This window comes from Aedes aegypti, chromosome 3 (assembly GCF_002204515.2).
Source record: "Aedes aegypti strain LVP_AGWG chromosome 3, AaegL5.0 Primary Assembly, whole genome shotgun sequence".
In the NCBI taxonomy this organism is placed as follows: Eukaryota; Metazoa; Arthropoda; class Insecta; order Diptera; family Culicidae; genus Aedes; species Aedes aegypti.
Genome location: NC_035109.1, coordinates 360,598,400 through 360,614,084, shown reverse-complemented (window position 1 = coordinate 360,614,084; position 15,685 = coordinate 360,598,400).

Here is a 15,685-nt window from a genome sequence, read left to right as displayed (position 1 = left end):
GTAGTCGAGTTTGGCATATTGTGTACCGACCACTGAATCTTCGGTACTTGCTCATCCCATTGCATATTGTACTCTCCCAATATACATCGAATCGAATTTTGCACGGTCCGGTTGGCTCTCTCCACTTACCCGTTTGCTCTCTTTGACTCAACAGCTGTCTTAATGTGGGTAATTGCGTTCACCCGACTCCTCAAAAATCTTAGCACTGAATGCTGTGCCTCTATCCGTTACAATGCGACTTGCTGTACCAAAGATAGCAGTCACAGCCTCCAAAAAATCCAAACTGATCCAGTCTTAGTCAAACGCACAGCTCGGATAACTACAAATTTAGAAAATCCGCAGATTAAAAGCACTACATACGAAATTCCTCGCGTCGATCTGACGAACAGCCCCATGTGATCCATGTGTACTGTACTAAATGGGACAGGTTCTTTTGGCACACAGTGTAAATACCCTTCTGGTCTCCCCCCTTTGCTTTTGTGGAACGCACATTGTGGACACGCTTCTATATAAAAGCGAATATACTTGCGCATCTTCGGAAACCAGAATGTCTCACGTAATCGATTCAACACTTTCTCTTCGGCAAAGTGACCCATTTCATCATGATATGTGAACCAGTTGCCAACGAACACTTGTGGGTACTACTCCATCCATACTCTCATTAATTTGTGCTGCTCCAATCGTTAAGTCTGCTGGATTAGCCTCTCCTCATCACTCAACGGAACTCTTTCCAATATATCGATGATGTCACATAAGCGAGCATCTTGTCGTTGTAGCGCCACAAGGAAATCTACATTGCTTACATCGATAGATAACATATCACACAGAACTTGATCTACACTTTTCCCATCTTTAATCGCGTTTCTGATCAGAGCATCGGTGTGTCGCAAAGAACTGTCAGGCCTATGTTTTAGTCGAAAATCGTACTCGGTCATTTTCAGAAACCATTCATCTCACGTTTTGGGTGGGTGTCTCTCACTGCACTACAATCAGTTTGCACCAAACAAAATTGCCCGATTAGGTAGTGGCGGAATCTTTCCACACTTGCCATGACCGCTAACACCTACAACGCGTAGCTATGGTACTTTCGCTCCGTTTCCGATTTTCTTTGCTGTAATAGCTTATTGGGCGCCAAACCTCTTCTGTGCGCATTAACAAAATTCCGACTAAACCATCTTTTGATGCAACCGCGTGGAGTTCTAATTCACATTTCGGGTCAAACAACACTAACAGAGGCCGATCACTTAGAGATTACTTCAGCTTTTCAAACGCGATCTTCTGCTCACTATTCCACTCAAATATCGTATCCTTCTTCAGCAGCGTGAATAGAGGTGCTGCTACAATACTACATCGTGAGATGAATCTACGGAAGAATCCTGCAAATCCCAGAAACTGTTGTACTTGTAGCACACTCTCCGGCGCTGGAAATTCTTCAACAGCACGAGTCTTCATCGCACCTGGCCGTATTCCATTCTTTGACACCTCGAAACCCAAAAACTCAATCCGAATGGCATCCGAAGGAAATGGTAGTGCCCGTCACGAGTCAAAAACGCAGTAGACTCTTGGCTGTCTTCTGCAACGGATATTTGATAGTATCCTGAATATAGATCCACCAGTTTATTCAAACACCATTCGATGTCCGGCATGGGATAGCGATCCTTCACAGTCTTCTTCTTTAGTAGGCTATAATCCATTACCATTTGGAACGAGCCATCCTTTTTCGGTACCATTACAACACTCTTGACTCTTCTATAATACCAGCATCTATCAGCTCTTCTACTATACCACTCAACACAACTTCTCTCGAATATTCTATCCGATTCGGCTTCACACACACCGGACCCCTGGTCACTCAGCACAATCTTCATCTCGGTACCCTTCGTGACTCCCAACTCATTCATATTTTTCGCGAAGCAGGATCGGTCCTGGTTTATTACCTTCACAATTTCTTCACTTGGTCCTTCAACGTTTAAATCATCAGTCATAATTTCAGAATACTGCACAATACTGTCGATCGTGTACATCGACTCATATTTACGAGGCTGTACCTCTACCATTCTAGCTTGCCCAGCATCCCTATCATGACGAAATTCTACTCTTTCGTTGCGCTGCACCATCACTACGCCCTCTTGGTTGAGCATATCACGTCCCAAAATAATAGCAGTGCTCTGAACCCAGTTTGGAACCACGTTGAGCTTCACTGATATTTCCACTTCATCGAGCTTTACACTCGATCTCACCACCCTATCAACGTTCATCTTTTTGCCTCCGAAGCCGACCAACGTTGTACTGGTCACCTCACTATCACCGACTTTATCCGCGATGGTGGATATCTTACATCCCGAATCAACCAGAGCTTTCAGTTTAATTCAACCCACCTCGACTACTTTCACGAAGTTTTTATCTTCATCTATCACTTGCATATTCGAGGGTCCTGGTCTTGGCTTAGGCGTCGGACAGTTTTTCGCCCAATCACTAACAACATAATTAAAACAGCACCTTTCAGCTACGTTCTGACTGTTCGGACAAGCTACGACTTTATGTCCGGGCTTATTACACCGATAACAGTTCACTACTTTTTCTATTTTTTTTTTTTTTTTTTTTTTGGTTACTCGTGTAGTGGTTGGCTCCAGTGTTGTATCTACCATGTTTTCCATCCACTTCAACTGAGAAATAAACTCCTCAATTGTTTCAATTTTCCCACCCAGCTCTACTCGGTATTTAGGCACAAATTTTCCCCAACCCAGCGATCGTGTATTTCACTATCACAGCTTCAGATAAACCAGCACGTTTTCCGAGGGAAACTTGAGAGTAAATGTATTCTTCTACTGTTTTATCTCTCATTTTTGACGTATAGTTATCCGGTTGTTATATGAGATAGAATCTTTTGTAAAAATAGCGCCCATGTGTTGACTTCGTTCTGTACACAAGCCCACCACAACTTAGACGATCCTTCTGGATTCAGACGAGCACAATGTAACTTAGTCGCGTCATCCCAGTCATAGTGCGCGGCCGTAAACTCGTTTTCCTGAATCCATTCTTGCGCTAAAAGACATGTAGCTTCTTTTGGGTTGAACCTACTGACTAGCTGTCTCAATTCGCGAAAATCTGAACGCCGCACTGCTATGTGATCTTGAGGGCTTGCTGTGGCACTACACACTTAAAAAAAAATACGCATTACGGTAACATTTCACCGTAATCTCAACAGCTGAAGGTTCGGTGAAAAATCACCGAACAATCTGTAAAATCGTCGAACAAAATCATAAAGAAAAACAAGAAAATGGTTCGACCGAGAATCAAACTCCCGACCTACCGATCAGGAAGCAGGCTTGTTACCACTGCTTGTAAGTAGTGTGCAAAAACTGAAACAAAAGGAAACTCATGCCTGCCAGAGCGTCTGTCACACGATTTCACAGAAGTTCGGTGAAAATAATGATTTTACCGAACTGTTCGTTAGTATTTCACAGGGTTACAGTAAAATTGTTTGTTTCACGGATTTTTTCCTGTAAAATAGTAGATTTCACCGATTTTCTCCGGTAAAATAGTTGATTTAACGGATTTTGTCGGTAAAATGGTAGATTTCACAGGAAAATCTGTATTTTTATTGTTTCCAGTTCAAATTCGGTGATTTATTTCAAGTGTGTAGTAACAATAGTGAGCCATTGCTGTAAGCACTCAATGTCGGCTACTTTTTCGTCCAACTCTGCCCTCAGTGCCAACGTATCTTGTTCAGCTTGTAGACTCATTCTATGCTCTTTTTTTGCAAAGTTACGAATTTATTCCGATCACTGGAGCTCGAATTATTCTTATTACCGTATCCGTGATCATCTTCACTCACGTATTCCTCAGAAGTAGACATACGATATGGTGCACTCAAAATTACCGGTCACTTTTCGATATCCGCGATAACCATGTGCATCGAAATTTCCTAGAACCTTTGTCCGCGCTAGAAACCCGAATCGTATCACGCGCGGCTGTGAATTCTGTCTACAGCTTATAAACTACGTCCGACGCAGAACTTGGCCAACCTTCGAGATGACCAAAGAACTTTGAGACTTACTTCCCGACGACTTCCCGGAATCACGGACCCTACGACAACTGGGGGTATTTCGGATCGCAGCACAAAAGCGAACTAGCTCGTTTGCTTGCTGTAGCTAAAAAAAAAACTCAATTTATTTCATCGAAGCGTTGAAGCCCCCCAAAATGGGAAATGAATAAGTATTGGTTGACTGTCCGATATCACCAGCTTCCTAATAGATTTACACAATGATCCGAGGTAGAAAAATTCGTCCACCACCTCGAACTCATCTCTGTCGATCATCACGCGTCTGCCAATGCGTTGCAAGGTATATTACGCTCGGTTCCTCCAGCCAGCAGATATTTCGTCTTCGGCGTATTTTTGGGACATTGTTCAGACAATGTCCACGTCGTCAGCGAAACAGATGAACTGGCTGGATTTATTGAAAGTCGTACCCCGCATGTTGAAGCCTGCTCGTTTCATATCACCTTCTAGCGCAATATTGAACAGGAGGTGTTTCAAACGGGTTCGTCACACAGCACTGTACACATCCATCGTTGCCTTGATCAGTTTTGTCAGTTTCCCAGGAAAACCGTTCTCGTCCATAATTTTCCATAGCTCTTCGCGGTCGATGGTGGTGTGTAAGAACTTGATAATCGCGACGTTTTTGGAAGATCTGCCACAACATGAAGATTTGTTCTGTTATCTGCTTGCTAGCGGCGAGCGACGGCGGAAGCTGATCTGAGAAAGCACATTATAGGCTGCGTTAGGAATAGTGATCGCTCGATAGTTCTCACATTCTAACTTCTCGGTCGGTGCTTTATATCCCGCAATCGATTTCCTTTCACAAACTCAATGGTAACTTCTGCTGCATTGTTAATGCTGCTTTGACACTACTCCAGCAGTCCTCAAGAAGGACTTCGGAGAATTCTCCTTCGTCCGGCAACGCTGCTTCAAGGTTTTGCGCGTAATCAGTTGAAATTTCTCTTACGAAAAGTTCCTGGATCAACCAGTAATCGAAGTCTGACACCTTCAGCATGGCTTTGCTTTGTAGCCGGGAACTCTAACCACTCGACTAATTAAGGCCCATGCGTGTAGAAACCTTTGTACCACATTGTATAGCTGGAGCAATTACAGTTTTGTAAATTAACTTCTCAATCTCCCACGATGGTTTGAACATTTTGCAAATTTGTATTATGTGCATCGAATTATGTCTTTCAAGATATCTACCATCATACTCAAATGTCCTCCAAGTGAAAAACATGTCATTGAATCTGGCATCCCTGATCGCAGCATACCTTCAAGTCGACTCGCACGAGAGCAGCACTCGGCATCAGTCATCACGGTCGCATCGCTCCGGGGCACGAGACCTTCTTTTATGACTGTCTCTCGAGCCGCCACTGAAACCGTCGCCTTGCCGTATATGCTATGCTTTCTGCGGTTATTCTCGATCCAAAATCTCCAAAGACGACGACGACGACGACGACGTCGATCCCTTCGGATGGATCATCGTCGTAAAGCTGACCGATCGTTGCTGTTGCACAGCTCAACATCTAGGGTGGTTCAGAATACGGGAAAGAGTTTGAAAATGTTATCTCCTCCTTCTATATCTTCCTCACAAGCTATACGATAAAAAGGTGGTTTTGTTAAATTTTCAGCCAGTTTGATCCTTAATAAAAAGATTGTCATCTTCTTCTTGGCATTACGTCCTCACTGGGTCAGAGCCTGCTTCTCAGCTCCGTGTTCAATGAGCACTTCCACTTAACTGAGAGCTTTCTTTGCCAAAGTCACCATTTTCGCATTCGTATATCGTGTGGTAGGTACGATGATACTCAATGCTCAGGGAAGTCAAGGAAATTTCCATTACCAAAAGATCCTAGACCGACCTGGAGTCAAACCCAGACACCTTCAGCATGACTTTGCTTTGTAGCAGCGGATTCTAAACAGTCGGCTAAGGAAGGCTCCCAGGAGGTCCAAACACTTTAAAGGTTTATATGAAACTAAATTGATACTTTTATTACTGAATTGATACTTTTATTACTGGTAGTACTGTCATACTCACTTGGATACTAACATACATAAACGAATCTTATTTCAAAAGTTTTCAGAAAGCAAGGTGTTGAAAGTACAATTCAATTTTGAAGTAATTTTGCTTGAGGTTTTTAAAGAAGTTTATTGGACATCCATATGGACATAAAAGAACATTACAATTGCAAGCATATTTCTTCTTCTTTTCGTCGGATTAATTCAGTCTTGCTTTCTTCAGCGATAGGGCGTCTGAGTGATAGAGGCAATAGTAACGCGATAAGGAATAAAAAAATCGCCAAAAAATAACGGAAGGTTGTTTTTCAAATCTGAATACGTCATTTGAAAGCTATCCTATTCTATTTCATGTAAAAAATAATCTTAGAATGATAAAATAATTGAATCTTCCAAAAAATCATTTTCTCCATTATTGGAGCATGCACTATGGCTTATCAGGTGGCCAATAATCAAAAAAGTGATGTGCCCCAAATTTCAATTCTTGTTCGCCATTTCATTGTAAACATGTCTGCTAAGGAATCCCCAAAATATTAGGGCATGATTTGCATTGCACACTCAGATATGAGGTGCCAAAGTTGAGCCTATGGAGAAAAACTTGTTTTTATTAACAAAAACTATGGTTTACTCAAATGAATATAACTTTTTTTCTATAATACTTACGTAAAATGTTTTTACACCATTTGAAAGCTTAAAAAAAGGCTTCCTAGAAACAATAAAAAAATAAAAAAAGCTTCAAAATAGTGGCTTTTATGATGTTTTTTTATGAAGCGGTTAAAAAAATCGAATAAGCTTCTAGTTAACACATCGAGTACTTTTTTGTCCCAAGTTGTCCCAGGCTTAAATTCAGTTCCAAGGGTACTTTGAGATGTAAACTAAAGGATCGTGAAGAATTTAGCTGCACAAATTTGCACTTTTTAAATTTAAGGCTTTTTGAATTTTTCCAATATTTTTAACCATTTTCTATTGAAAACAGCTAAAAACTAATTCAGAAAATAACTGAATTTCGCTAAATCATTCAAATCATCATTTCTATGTAAGTTTTAATATTTTTAATGGTTTGCACACCGTTAATCGCATAAATGGCTTATATGCATTATAAGTAACAAAGTTTAATATTTCGCTATAGGCCCTATTCAAAAATTAGTCTCGAAAACTTGTTTTTGAAAATAAAACATCAAACATGTATCATAAAACTCATAAATACGACATGAGATGGAAAAAATATTTTTGACCGCCAGTCTGTATGGAAACCGCCCATAGTGGCATGTTGCAGTAATAGTGGTATTTGCTAACTTGTGTTCCTTTAATAGTGGTTTACATTTATTTCCCATTGAGACTCACCATCATTTTTTTTTTTTTATTCACAATTTTATTTTTTTTACAATTTTTTTTTATTCACATTTATATTATTTTAACAAGGGCCATGTTAGAAAAAAAAGACATAAAAATATAAATGGCCTATAACACGCTTAAAACCGCACTACCACTATTATTGGGACACACACTACCACTGGATCAGCCACCCTATAACTGTCACAAATATAGTAGGAGACTGAATATTTAAAAAAAATCGAAATTTGAACCGCCCTACTCGACCAAAAACGATCTTAGAGCGAACTGCAAGTACGCGCGTGCGATACCTTTACCCGTCCGTCGCCCAATGTTGCAGATGCACAATTTGCGCTGTACAACCTCGCGTAAAATTACGACGGGGATGGGTCACTATACTTGACCTCGTAACCTCACGATTTAAGCACGCGCATAACGCCGGTCGCCCGAGACAAATAATGCTGCATTCCATTAGTAAGAGAGATTCTTGAGGCGGAGCGGCCGGGCAGCGCATCATCGATCGTGTACCGTCGCTTTGAGTAATCCCAGTTTGGAGAGTTATGTTGAACGATTTTTACGCAGATACTTTTGCAGGTAATGACTGCTGAAAGTGGAAGGTTTGAAAGCAGTGTGTGATCAACAAGTAGGTAATACATGTTGCGATCGTCGAGAGCGATTTGTGGATCATGTGTCTATACTAATCTTGACATCGATTTGTTTCGAAAATTATTAATAATTTTATTTTTCTGCAATTCATTAGTACTATACCCGGGAGGAAGTTTCAAAATCATTTTCAAAATTTTATTTTGAATCCTCTGCAGAGCTTTCTTCTTGGTATTACAACAACTAGTACATACTGATACCGACTGGCCTGAACATTTGTTTAAAACTTGTTTAACATCTTGTTCTTAAGACAAAGTTTTGATTTTCTGTTAATATGTGGATACAGACATTTGATATATTTGTGACGTTTGGCTTGAATGCCCTCAATGTGAGTTTTGAAAGTTAATTTTTTATCTAGCATGAGCCCTTGATACTTAACTTTATCTGGCCAATGTATTGGAACCCCTCTCATCGTGACAACATGCCTACTTGAGGGTTTCAAAAAAAGAGCTTTTGGTTTATGTGAGAATACTATAAGTTGGGTTTTGGAAGCATAAGGAGAAGGTTTTCGAGTTCTGTTTGATCCTTCGACCTTGACGCTTGCTTCTGCGGGGGCGGGCGACGAGGGCAGGATCTAAGATGCCGCGCGTCGGTCGAGTAGTGAAATGAAAACTCGCCACGGATCGTTAGTAGTGTTTGATTCATCGATCGCGTCACTTGCTCTTGCGTGGGCGAGTGATGAACACTTGTTCGGCGTACAAAGCGATTATCGAGAATCCGATTAAGCGTGATTATATCATGGATCGCATCACCAACAACTGGTGACTCCCAGATCTTTACCTTATTCCACTAACCCAATATCCTTTCCATGACAACTGTGGAGATGCAGTTGTATACTCGGTCTCTAGTAACAACTAACATTCCTTCCCTTCCCCGATGACCGTAAGGACTAAGGCTGTTTTGTATACTCCTGCTTTCACCTTTCAATCATTAATCTGTCACGCAGGCCACTCAAGTATAGATGTATGATAAATTGTGGCACCATTTCAATCAAATTACGGAATTCCAAATAGTTTTTAAATTCTATAAACATTTCTGTATAGTCTATTATCTGTTTCATGAAACGAACATTTAACATCCTCATCCCATTGCAAAAGTCTCCTTCTTTAATAATAACTAAGACGACTAATAACAAACCCAAAACTGCTGCAAAGTCGTAATTTTTAGTACATTTTTGTATCCTTCTTAATAGCTTTTCTTTTTAGTTCTCCACGCATAAATTCAACCGTCCTTGCTCCTGGGATACGCATCAAAAGATCATTATCATAAATCACCAGATTTTTTTTCATCCGCTACGAACGCAGCAAAACCCAACCTGGGTAGAATTCTTCGATGTGGTGTGAGGCCGTTGTTTATTCGTTTTCTCCCATGTTGTATTTTTGCTGCCAATTGCCAAGATTTCTTTTTACTGAAAACTCACATTTCGAATGTAAATTCAATTCCGATCCGCTATCGAAAAGAACCCTCCATTTCGTCCCTTTTTTTTCTGCCACAGTCATTTGCGGGCTTCAGAGAGGCAGAATTTCAGAAATCAATCTCGATTCTAATGCATTCAAAGTCGATCAAGAAATCGAACCATCATTTGAATATTTTCTCATTGGTACCCCTCTGGACCATTTTTGGATTCGCAGTTGTTCGGCATTACTCTACTTTTAATTATCACGATGACAGAATTTCAGCAAATATGTTTGTTCTTCAACATTCTCAAGAGCTACTTAACTCTTGTTTGCCGAGAGTTATTTTTAAGCTGCATTCATTCATCGTCATCACCCCCTTTCCGAAGTTTTGCAGCAGCTCTGAAAGGTTGGATGATCTCTTGCTTAAACATTGCACTGTCGATGATTAGCTTTCCCTCTCTGCAATTTGTTTAAATACGGACTCGGTACAACAGTTTTTGTTACATACAAGGTGAGCACACAAAAGGGATTTTCCAGCCTTTCTGACAAATGGGAATCAGGGCTTGGGTGATAAATACCATAAACACGATGCACTTCACATGATTAGAATGAAATATGGTAACATTTTAGGATTTTTTTTGTCAAATCAATGTTACATTTTTTGGGTTCAAACCCAACGATTGTCGCTAGGCCGAAAAGGTCATTAGTACGAAAGGCTTCTATTCCGTTAGGCCGAAAGTATTTTTCACCTTAAATAATCTTTTTTTTTCGGCCAAACGACCATTTCGACCTAACGGCATTCGGCTTAATGGCCTTTGGCCTTACAACGATCGACCAAAAGGCCTGCTCTCCCTTTGTTGATAGCGCTTGGACTATTTTTCTATTCAAATCCAATCCAAATCCAATCCAAATCCAATCCAAATCCAATCCAAATCCAATCCAAATCCAATCCAAATCCAATCCAAATCCAATCCAAATCCAATCCAAATCCAATCCAAATCCAATCCAAATCCAATCCAAATCCAATCCAAATCCAATCCAAATCCAATCCAAATCCAATCCAAATCCAATCCAAATCCAATCCAAATCCAATCCAAATCCAATCCAATCCAAATCCAATCCAAATCCAATCCAAATCCAATCCAAATCCAATCCAAATCCAATCCAAATCCAATCCAAATCCAATCCAAATCCAATCCAAATCCAATCCAAATCCAATCCAAATCCAATCCAAATCCAATCCAAATCCAATCCAAATCCAATCCAAATCCAATCCAAATCCAATCCAAATCCAATCCAAATCCAATCCAAATCCAATCCAAATCCAATCCAAATCCAATCCAAATCCAATCCAAATCCAATCCAAATCCAATCCAAATCCAATCCAAATCCAATCCAAATCCAATCCAAATCCAATCCAAATCCAATCCAAATCCAATCCAAATCCAATCCAAATCCAATCCAAATCCAATCCAAATCCAATCCAAATCCAATCCAAATCCAATCCAAATCCAATCCAAATCCAATCCAAATCCAATCCAAATCCAATCCAAATCCAATCCAAATCCAATCCAAATCCAATCCAAATCCAATCCAAATCCAATCCAAATCCAATCCAAATCCAATCCAAATCCAATCCAAATCCAATCCAAATCCAATCCAAATCCAATCCAAATCCAATCCAAATCCAATCCAAATCCAATCCAAATCCAATCCAAATCCAATCCAAATCCAATCCAAATCCAATCCAAATCCAATCCAAATCCAATCCAAATCCAATCCAAATCCAATCCAAATCCAATCCAAATCCAATCCAAATCCAATCCAAATCCAATCCAAATCCAATCCAAATCCAATCCAAATCCAATCCAAATCCAATCCAAATCCAATCCAAATCCAATCCAAATCCAATCCAAATCCAATCCAAATCCAATCCAAATCCAATCCAAATCCAATCCAAATCCAATCCAAATCCAATCCAAATCCAATCCAAATCCAATCCAAATCCAATCCAAATCCAATCCAAATCCAATCCAAATCCAATCCAAATCCAATCCAAATCCAATCCAAATCCAATCCAAATCCAATCCAAATCCAATCCAAATCCAATCCAAATCCAATCCAAATCCAATCCAAATCCAATCCAAATCCAATCCAAATCCAATCCAAATCCAATCCAAATCCAATCCAAATCCAATCCAAATCCAATCCAAATCCAATCCAAATCCAATCCAAATCCAATCCAAATCCAATCCAAATCCAATCCAAATCCAATCCAAATCCAATCCAAATCCAATCCAAATCCAATCCAAATCCAATCCAAATCCAATCCAAATCCAATCCAAATCCAATCCAAATCCAATCCAAATCCAATCCAAATCCAATCCAAATCCAATCCAAATCCAATCCAAATCCAATCCAAATCCAATCCAAATCCAATCCAAATCCAATCCAAATCCAATCCAAATCCAATCCAAATCCAATCCAAATCCAATCCAAATTCCAAATCTTATTCAAGCTCCACAATTTGTTATCTTTATTATAATCAAATTTAAATTATATTCAAATCAAATACTTCTTTAACCTGAGCACCTGTATTTGAAACATAACAATATGAAAATTTAATATATTTATACCCACTTGACATTTCCTCTCGAGCCAATCCACACCACTTAATCGCACCCACCGCTCAGCCTAATTACTTTACAACAAATGGCCTAAGCTGAACGATGTCGTCGACTGTTATGACAACATAGAATCTTATGTATGGGCAAATCGTTTCAGCAAACATCACAACGAGGGCAGGATCAGCTTGAACAAATCACCAAATGACCAAGCATTTACTGATCTCCCATCCTAGTACGAAACAGATAATACCTCACAGAGAAACAGACAATCCGGAGCAGTCACCCTTCACTGCCTGCTCCCACACATCACAAGGCGTAATAACACAGACAAACAGACGTAACACGCTCGAATTATTGTCATCATGAAGCGAAAAAGCGCTCAATTCTCAATATTTTGGTAGTTGGCCAATGCCGAATTTGTGGCCGAATTTGCGTACTAGCGCCACCTAGTTCTCGGTTAGCCAAATACAGTATTTTTAGAATCAGGTTTTGAAATTCTCATGATCATTTTCGGAATTGATAATTGCTAACAACTTTTTCGTCTATTTGTCCGTGATAATAGGAAGCTGAAAAGGGAAAATGCATCTGCAAATAACATATTCTCTATAAGACATATTTTCCCTTTGTCGTATGAACCAAACGAGACCAAACCACGAACCAGTGACAACTGTCTACAATCGGACGCGGTTCGTTGGCTCGAACAGATTTTCCAACAGGCTCACAACTTGTCAGATCCATCCCTTCGAGGATTAAGTCCGTTTAGTTTTGAAACCCGAATGGAAAAAAATGAACTCGCACCCTCAAAAAGCGGAACTACGGCCCAGCAGGACGAATAGGGAAATTAATTGAATCCCTAATTGAGGGTGTAATAGCGTATTAAATAGTTTCGGTTTTTCGGTCGCAGTTCGAGAGTTTGTCTCGAGAGAAGCGAAGGGGATCAAGCGTGGAATTACTTTTTCTGAATGTTTGTTTTTTGAGCGGACCCTTTTTTGTTGTCTGGAAAGAGGCTTACCTGGCTTCGAAGCGAGGGGAACAAATTTCAAGAAATCGATTTATCAAGCAGGACACGCATGGTACGAACAAAGTTGAAAAATCACTGCACTAATTTCAATTACCTCAATTGAGATATAATAACGGTAATGAGGAAATTAGTTTCATGATACAAAATTTATCATTTCATGAGACTTTAACAACGCAAACGTCTGGTTGTTCAAATTGGAGGAACAGTCAATTCTCCCTAGTTCGATGTTGAAAATGAGATGAGCTTTCAAAACTCGAGTGAAAGATACGATCAAAAGAGACAGTGGAAAATCGACTTACCGAGAGCTCACCGTAAATGACACTGCGCGACCCCAGAAGGGATTTCATCTCTATTAGAGAAACGACTTGAAACTACCAGGCAGGGTTGATCCTCACATTATTCCCAAACGTACAGCCTAATGACAGTGGAATTAAGGCCAAATTATCACCGATTCAGGAGAATCGCTTGCGGTACGAAACCCCGTGCCTTGGACAAATCTCGACCAAGTTTCCCCCTCCCCACCATCACATATAATCCTTTACCTCAAACCCTTTCCCTCAAAAGGTTCCCGTCGGAGTGGACCATTCCAATTCCGAGCCAACAGTGAGAGACTGCGAAAAAATAATCATCCCAAAATGGTCCTAATTATAGGGATGCGCTGGTGGTTGAGCTGGGAGACGACATAATTTTGGTTTTCTTGGGCTTGTTCCATATATTGATGCCGTGAGTCAACTCTGGGACCAACGCCCTTTAATCCAGTTACCACCATCCACTTGACATGATAGCCATCAGTGATAAAAGTGCGAATTGAAACCAGAAACCAACATTACGTGGAGGGAGAACAAAAACTGCAACAAACTCAAAGGACATTAAAATGTGATTTGTGGCTGCAGGGTGTATGTCAAGTGCAAAATTCAATTAATTACAATTGTGATAATAATACATGAATAACAAAGTTTTTACATGTTTTCTTTTTAACCCATACAATCATATAATCACAAGAGAACAATTGTTCAAAATAACAACCACAAGAGTTTTTCTGATCTTTTTCAACATAATCTTCAAGGTGAAACATGTCGGAAGCCAAACATGTCTGTCACAATGTCCGTTTTGTGCCCCTAGTCACGATTGCGAAGGCACTAATCTGCAGAAATAATGAGTGTACGAGCTCGATCTTCTTATGTTAACCTTTCAGCTAGTGCACATAGTTAACCTTAGGTCTTTTTTCGATCCATTTCAAAATTCAAATCAATGTAACTTGTAATGAAATAATGAATGAATGTAATGAAATAACCTAGCAATTGGAAATTTTCTGACAATTATGTTTTGTGGAAAATGTTGGTTTTGCGGATACAAAAGTTTTGAATAACCCCTAGGAGTGCTTCCATAAAAAAGGGTCGTTTTCGACCCGAAAACTCAACAGCTCGCAAAAATCAGTGTGTTGACTGAATTTAGTTATGTTGGACTTTAAAGAAAGGCCCGGAATAATCCAAAGAGTAGGGTAACTTATATAATTTGGACATGCATATAATTTGGACAGGCTAGTCGTTCCATGCTCATTTTCAATGAGATGGCGAGGAATATAAGTACGGGAAATCATGTATTGCATTATTAATACACTATGCTACTTATTAATGATGACCATTTTCATAACAATTACAAATTGGCTTCAAAAATATCAAAATTGTAAATTGTATCAACAGAACACCTGTGAAACCTACGAATGCAAGAGGATGTGCATTTCAAGAACATACATTAAATGCAATAATAGCGCTCAGAATTGACATTCATAAAAAGTTTAAAAGTGGCAACATGATAAAATATGTCTGAAATTTAAGCTAAGTTCATCTAAAATCTTAACATGAGTATATCATCATATAGGCATAAATCAGGTGATGTCCAAAATAGATTATGGTTTTTGTTCAGTTGATATAATTTGGCCATCTGATGAAACACACTGGAATGTACCATGCATGCATACTTGCAGCCGTTTTTTCGTGAATCTGGTGATATTTGCTTGCATTAAATGAAATTACTGATTATCACTAATATATACATCCAATAAGCGAAAAAAAAATGCTTAAGTCACTTGTAAACTCTTAACGTTTTATGTTATGATCGTCTTTTTAAAAAACCATTGTATGGATATTGAGATAACGCCCCTGTCCAAATTATATTCACATGAGGGTGTCTAAAATGTATATTTGGTGTCCGAAATGTATAACAGACAGGCCACCAAAAAACGCTATTTTGGAAGCTAATACTATAGTTTGTAAGCTTTTTCTTCCCAAAAACTCAAAATACAATGGGACATTAAGCATATAAGTAACATTACGTAATAAAATATTAGTATCTAATGCAGTTAACCGATCACCGTTTCCAGACATATCCTTAGCCTGTCCAAAATACATAATTTACCCTAAATTTCCATCGCAGTTTTGTACATGTAATTCACATCGGTACTAGTCGGTTTATGGCTATTTTGGCATACAATGTTTCTGTTACAAGGAACCAATTGGGTCCTAAAATGTTTAATGAATTCTTGTTTTTATTTAATAATACGAAAGAGCATGTTATTGCAACTACT